Genomic DNA, 7,423 nt, shown 5'->3' with positions numbered 1-7,423 from the left:
ATAATGAGGCTAAAAAAAGAGGCAATGGTTTGTTTCTTTTTTTTTAATTGGTTCTACAGTCATAATGTTTTTTACTTCATGCATCCGATGCATTAAGGTAAAAAAAACTTTCAGTATCTGCCCCCCCCCCCCCCATCCAATCCAAACACTTACCTGAGTCCTGTATGGATTCAGCACAGTATTCTACTTAAACTGGCTCTTTCCCTTCTCCGTTTGGCTGAGAAAAGCAAGAGCCAGTAGATCCTGTCTCTGTCAGTCAAATACAGTGGGGGTGGGGATGAGCCACGCTATGTACGTCTATGGATGCACACAGCCCGCACATGTGCCATTATAAGAAGCGGCTTCCTATGGTGGCACACAGAGAAGAGGAGGAGCGGTGGGGGACCCAAGATGAGGAGGTTCAGGGCCACTCTGTGCAGAACAATTGCAGAACTTTTACGTTTTTTCTAAATACATTTTTTCTAATATTTAATATTATTATTATTTTTATTACTAATACATTTTTTTATTGTCTTCTTTCTTTCTGTCAAAAAAAAAAGAAAAACACAAATAATGAGACTAAACAAGTTTTTTTATTTATTTATTTTTAAATGTATTCATTTATATGTCCAACTTAAATAAAAAAAAAAAATGGATGCATCTATTAGCAACAGAGTGTTACAATGTTTTATTGTGATATTAATAAATTGATGCAATTCTTTCAATATTTCTGCAAGTCTTTCCTCGGGTACCTAAAATGAACGTCGCCCTTTAGTGCCCGTTCACACAGAGGCGACGCGACTTGCAGCGCGACTCACAGACGCGACCTGCACACGACTTCAGCGCCGACTTGCAAAACGACTTCTGTATAGAAGTCAATGCAAGTCGCCTGAAGTCGCCCCAAAAATAGTACAGGAACCTTTTTCTAAGTCGGAGCGACTTGAGTCGCTCCTATTACAACGGTTCCATAGTACAGAACGGAGCGCGGCTTGTCAGGCGGCTGAGTCGCCTGATAAGTCGCGGTAGTGTGAACGGGCACTTAGTGTATGTTTTTGGTTATGCTATTATTAGATGTTGTCCTCTTTATCATCAGCCCATCTTCTATTTCATTTTTTCACATGTTAATGTCGTTTTCAACATTTTTAAACTGCGACTTCCATAAAGTCCCTGGTGATCCTGCCTTTGAAGGTTCTTGTTCAGGCATTTCCTGTTATAGGGTGACAACTCTCTTTCCCTGTTTCTCACTCGTGCTTTAGTGTTGTCACCCTGTTACATGGGCTTCTGATAGAGGTCTTTTCAACACACATTACACAGACGTGGTCCACTGTTGTCACCATTGGGACTCCCGAATTTGAGAAATGCCGTGTAGCCATCACTGTGTATAGAAAGGAAAGGCTGGAATTAGGCTGCACAAAATCAGAAGCACCAGGAAGAGACAAAGGATGAAGAATAGTGAAAACAGATACATTGTATATTAGATACATTGTATTATGATACACAGTGCTTTTGCAAACTTAAATGGGATTCAATTAGGGTTTAGACCTACTTTAGTTGAACAATAGCCACCTGCCGGGAGAGCCGGCCCACTCCTGCCCATTCATAATGATAGGTGTCACTTTACCTGAGATCAAAGCTCCTCTGGGGTAATGATGTCCTCAGAGTAATCATGTGACTTGCCATTGTCTGGTGGATCCAGAGAGATGACATTAATAGCAGAGGCTGGAAATACAGCAAATTAAACATCATGTCTAGAATTTAGGATTTAGATGAGCCCCTATAACAGCCTATTTAGCCCTCCAAAACCAAGTAAAGCAAGAACAATGTACAAAGTGTAACATCTCATTGTAATGGCTGGGAATTTCAGGAGCTGTGACGTCATCCATAGGTTCCCATGGCCCATCCATTTTCAGGGCTCCCTTACCTCCCCTGCAGCTGCCACTAACTGATACAAGGGTGCTTGATCACATGACCATGTAACAACCAGTGATGTATCCCCATATGTATATATATATATATATATATATATATATATATATATATATATATGCACCATTGGCATATCCCTGCCCTAATGGCATATCCCTAGAGTTCCACGGAACCCCTAGAAATCTGTGAAGGAACCCTAGAGTTCCACGGAACCCCTAGAAATCTGTGGAGGGACCCTAGAGTTCCATGGAACGCCTAGAAATCTCTGGAGGAACCCTAGAGTTCTACGGGAACCCCTAGAAATCTGTGGAGGATCCCTAGAGTTCCACGGAACCCCTAGAAATCTGTGGAGGAACCCTAGAGTTCCACAGAACCCCTAGAAATCTGTGGAGGAACCCTAGAGTTCTACGGGAACCCCTAGAAATCTGTGGAGGAACCCTAGAGTTCCACGGAACGCCTAGAAATCTCTGGAGGAACCCTAGAGTTCTACGGGAACCCCTAGAAATCTTTGGAGGAACCCTAGAGTTCCACGGAACCCCTAGAAATCTGTGGAGGAACCCTAGAGTTCCACAGAACCCCTAGAAATCTCTGGAGGAACCCTAGAGTTCTACGGGAACCCCTAGAAATCTCTGGAGGAACCCTAGAGTTCCACGGAACGCCTAGAAATCTCTGGAGGAACCCTAGAGTTCTACGGGAACCCCTAGAAATCTGTGGAGGAACCCTAGAGTTCCACGGAACGCCTAAAAATCTCTGGAGGAACCCTAGAGTTCTACGGGAACCCCTAGAAATCTTTGGAGGAACCCTAGGGTTCCACGGAACCCCTAGAAATCTGTGGAGGAACCCTAGAGTTCCACAGAATCCCTAGAAATCTGTGGAGGAACCCTAGAGTTCAATGGAACCCCTAGAAATCTGTGGAGGAACCCTAGAGTTCCATGGAACCCCCTAGAAATCTGTGGTGGAACCCTAGAGTTCCATGGAAGCCCTTAGAAATCTGTGGAGGAACCCTAGAGTTCCATGGAACCTCTATAAATCTGTGGAAGAACTTTAGAGTTCCGTGGAACCTCTAGAAATCTCTGGAGGAACCCTAGAGTTCCATGAAACCCCTAGAAATCTGTGGAGGAACCCTAGAGTTCCATGGAACCCCTAGAAATCTGTGGAGGAACCCTAGAGTTCCATGGAACCCCTAGAAATCTGTGGAGGAACCCTGGTAGAGAAACATTGGCCTAGAAAATGGCCATTATTGATTTCCAAGATTTGGCTCCCATTGACTTTAATAACATTTGGATCCATCAACCGAACTAATGTTTGGTGAACCCAGCCTGTAACGAACTCCTTCCTCCCATACAAAAATCCAAGAATCTCATGGACAGGGGCTAAACACCCAATGGACATGATGAGGCATTAAATGACAGAGACCCCCAGGAATAAAGGACACGTTGTTTTGTGTCCAGGTGATTTTCTCTAGGAATACCTGTGGTCATTAATAGGTATCAATTAATGAGATTGCTCCTGGATTGATGTCAGTTCAAAGGTTGGCCGGCTGCCGTGACCCCAGGAGTGTAACTTTTCAGTGATAACAAGATATTAGCTGCAGCCTGTGCTGGTATCTGCTCACATCTTGTTGTCCCTGGAAAGAAGGGAGGATATTTACAGCGACTTGTGGATTCACCTTCCTGCTTTGATCTTCTTATCTCAGATACCTAAACCAAAGCGAAGATCACTTCTCCTGGGGGCCATGATCAAAGAGGTACAAGGAGGAGGACAAGAGGAGACAATGGAGTCACTCAGAGCTCCGTCCAGAGATCAGATGAAGCCGATTCACTGAAATGTATCCATTCTCATTAAAAAAAAGGAAACAATCCAAACAGAACTGTTACCCGACCATCCACATCACGCCATTGTTCAGTGCAAAGATGTCTGGATTCAAAATAAAATTCCTCCATTGACTCTTCACTTGTTGAGTTGATGTCTTCCAGTTCATTATGCATCATGCTGACCTGAGGGACATTAACCACTTTCAGCCCCGGACCATTTTGCTGGCTTAAGACCAGACCACTTTTTGCAATTCGGCACTGCGTCGCTTTAACTGACAATTGCGCAGAAGTGCGACGTGGCTCCCAAACAAAATTGGCGACCTTTTTTTACCCACAAATAGAGATTTCTTTTGGTGGTATTTGATCACCTCTGCGGTTTTTATTTTTTGCGCTATAAACAAAAAAAGAGTGACAATTTTGAAAAAATCATTTTTATTTTTTGTTATAATAAATATCCCCCAAAAATATATAAAAAAAAACATTTTTCCCTTAGTTTAGGCCGATACGTATTCTTCTACATATTTTTGGTAAAAAAATAAATAAAATCGCAATAAGTGATTATTGATTGGTTTGCGCAAAAGTTATAGCGTTTACAAAATAGGGGATAGTTTTATGCCATTTTTATTTCTTTTATTTTTTTACTAGTAATGGCGGCGATCAGCGATTTTTATTGTGACTGCGGCATTATGGCGGACACATCGAACATTTTTGACACATTTTTGGGACCATTGTCATTTATTCAGCAATCAGTGCTATACAAATGCAGTGATTCTTGTGTAAATGACACTGGCAGTGAAGGGGTTAACGAGTGGGTGGCAGTGTAGGGGTTAAGTGTTCCTAGGGGTGTGTTACTAACTGTGGGGGGCTGGGCTTTGTTTTAGTGAACACTGATCTCTGCCCCAATCACAGGGAGCAGAGATCAACGTCACTTGACCGGGACGCACGCGATGGCAGGGCGGCATATAAAACTGGACGTACCTGTATGCCAATATGCCTGCCCTTGCCATTCTGCCGAAGTACATCGACGTGCGCCGGTCGGGAACTGGTTAAACACTAAGATCCCGTTCACACCTTTGCGTTCCAGGAATGCACGCAGAAGTGTGCAAAAAATGCACCAAAAACTCGCATTTCTTAGGCCTCATGCACGTTTGACCTTTTTTTTCTCTGCCTCTAAACTCATGTTAACCCCTCATGTTAACCCCTTCAATACAAGGCACTTTCACCCCCCTCCTGCACAGGGCAATTTTCAGCTTTCATCGCTGTCGCAATTTGAATGACAATTGCACGGTCATACAACACTGTACCCGTATGAGATATTTGTCTTTTTTTTCCCCATACAAATGGAGCTTTCTTTTGGTGGCATTTAATCACCACTGGATTTATTTTCCCCCCCGAAATTCTGAGCCTCTGGGCGGCTTTTAGCCGCCTTTGGCCATTATCGGCGGCTTTCGCCCGCCTTCGGCCATTATCGGCGGCTTTCCGCTGCCTTCGGCCATTCTCGGCAGCTTTTGGCCATTCTCGGCAGCTTTTGGCCATTCTCGGCAGCTTTCGGCTCTTCTCGGCGGCTTCCAGCCGCCTTCGGCTGTTCTCGGCTGCCAAAAGCTGCTGAGAATGGCCGAAAGCTGGCGAGAAGAGCTGAAGGCGCCGGAGGCCCGCCGAGAACTACCGCACGCCGCCAAGATACACACTTGGCTCTGTATCTCGGCGGCGGCGGCATTTAAAAAAAATAAAAAACAAATACCAAATAAAATAGACAAGGCTGCAATGGTGGACAAGACTGCATAAGGCTGCAATGGAGGACAAGGCTGCATAAGGCTGCAATGGGGGACAAGACTGCATAAGGCTGCAATGGGGGACAAGGCTGCATAAGGCTGCAATGGAGGACAAGGCTGCATAAGGCTGCAATGGTGGACAAGACTGCATAAGGCTGCAATGGAGGACAAGGCTGCATAAGGCTGCAATGGAGGACAAGACTGCATAAGGCTGCAATGGAGGACAAGGCTGCATAAGGCTGCAATGGGGGACAAGGCTGCAATGGGGGACAAGGCTGCAGATGACACTGATGGGCATATAAATGTAAGTTTTTTTTTTCCCCCTTAAACTTCCCTCCTAAAAGTTTTTTTCCTTAAAATTCCCTCCTAAACTTGGGATGCGTGTTATACGATAAATACGGTATCTGAAAATCGAACATTCCTGATGTACTAAAGGCCGATCTCCTTTCTTCAGGCCCAAAAACATCAGGAAAGTACAAATACCCCCCAAAGGACCATTTTTTTTTTAGAAAGTAGACAGTCCAAGGTATTTAGTAAGAGGCATGGCGAGTATTTTGAAGCATTTTTTCCTCGCAATTTTTTAGAATATGAAGAAAATAAAAAAAAAATATTCACAATTAAAAATATATATATATATATATATATATATATTTTTTTTTTTATATGCTGTCATCAGTGCAGCACAGCGTCATCATATGGATGACGTGGCTGTGATCGGGGACACTATTGGTGATAGCATTTAAAAAATAAATAAAAAATTTTGATTTTTTTTTTTTTATTTCTTACATTTTTTTCAAAGAATTGTGACAATTGTGTGAATTAATAGTTGTTTTCTCTTTTTTTTTTCTTTGAATTACATTTTTTATTGCATCATTTTTATACATTATTGAAGTACAGTGTCATCATATAATTGATGTGGCTGTGATCAGAGACACCAATGGTGGCATAAATCACTCTAGAAAGGGATAATGGCGCTGTTCAAATACGTAGTGGGTACAAGTATATTTGCACCGGGGAAAATTGTATGTAAACTGAACACCACTAAAAATACGTGTATATAGTGAATACAACAATGAGTTTAAAGTGCAATGCGCGTGTCAAGTAAAAAATAAAAATGTCAAATGCAAAGTGATCAATTGCAAGAAAATAGATATGATCTCAAAAAATTCCACAAAAAAATACATGCGTGAAAAATTATAAACAAATATATATATATATATATATATATATATAAAATCTTTATATGTGTATAAAAGTATATGTATATATAAGTATATGTGTATAAAAGTATATGTATATATAAGTATATGTGTATAAAAGTATATGTATATATAAGTATATGTGTATAAAGTATATATGTATAAAAGTGTATACTCTTATGGCAGCAAGGTGATAATAATACTAATAATGATAACGGTGATATAGGCGAAAATAAATAATATAAACAACTATATAAATATTAAATAATTAATTAAAAATTATTCATAAAAAAATTTGTCCAAAATACTACAGTGTTCGAAAAAATGTTGTAGAAATATAAAAAATGAGTAAAGAACAAAATGGCCAAAGTCAATAAGTAAAAATCCAGGCAAAAAAGGGCAAAAGTAAAAATAGGGTTATCCTTCATTCACTTCCCACTTTTGTGATTGCACTCACCAGAGCGCCTCCCCCCTGCAGGGGTAACAGGCGTAATATTCCAATCCAGAAGGTGATATCCCCCTTGCCAGGATATCCCTTTAACCACTTAAGGACCAGGCCTCTTTTTCAGACTCAGTGTTTACATGTTTAAAACAGTTTTTTTTTTTTTTGAAAATTACTTAGAACCCCCAAACATTATATATTGTTTTTTTTTCTAACACCCTAGAGAATAAAATGGCGGCCATTGCAATACTTTTTTTCACACCGTATTTGCGCAGCGGTCTTACAAGTGCC

At 41.3% G+C, this 7,423-nt stretch overlaps 1 long non-coding RNA gene across 2 annotated transcripts in view; it reads right to left on the bottom strand.

The window, feature by feature from the left end:
- Positions 1 to 652: 652 nt before the first annotated feature.
- Positions 653 to 7,423, bottom strand: part of LOC143933312 (uncharacterized) — a 33,506-nt gene continuing 26,735 nt past the window's right edge. The window contains exons 1-2 of one of the 2 annotated variants that reach the window (XR_013263084.1): positions 1,601 to 1,701; positions 653 to 1,354 (exon numbers count right to left, since the gene is read on the bottom strand). This is a non-coding gene — a long non-coding RNA (uncharacterized LOC143933312). Of the gene's footprint in view, positions 1,355 to 1,600; positions 1,702 to 7,423 lie in introns of those variants that run through there. The other variant, XR_013263085.1, reaches the window with a different exon arrangement.

The sequence above is a fragment of the Lithobates pipiens genome, unplaced genomic scaffold (genome assembly GCF_037356315.1).
Source record: "Lithobates pipiens isolate NorthernLeopardFrog02 unplaced genomic scaffold, aLitPip1_a1.2 Scaffold_27, whole genome shotgun sequence".
Lineage (NCBI taxonomy): Eukaryota > Metazoa > Chordata > Amphibia > Anura > Ranidae > Lithobates > Lithobates pipiens.
The sequence above is the reverse complement of the archived record's forward strand: the minus strand, read 5'-3'. Positions and strand labels throughout refer to the sequence as shown.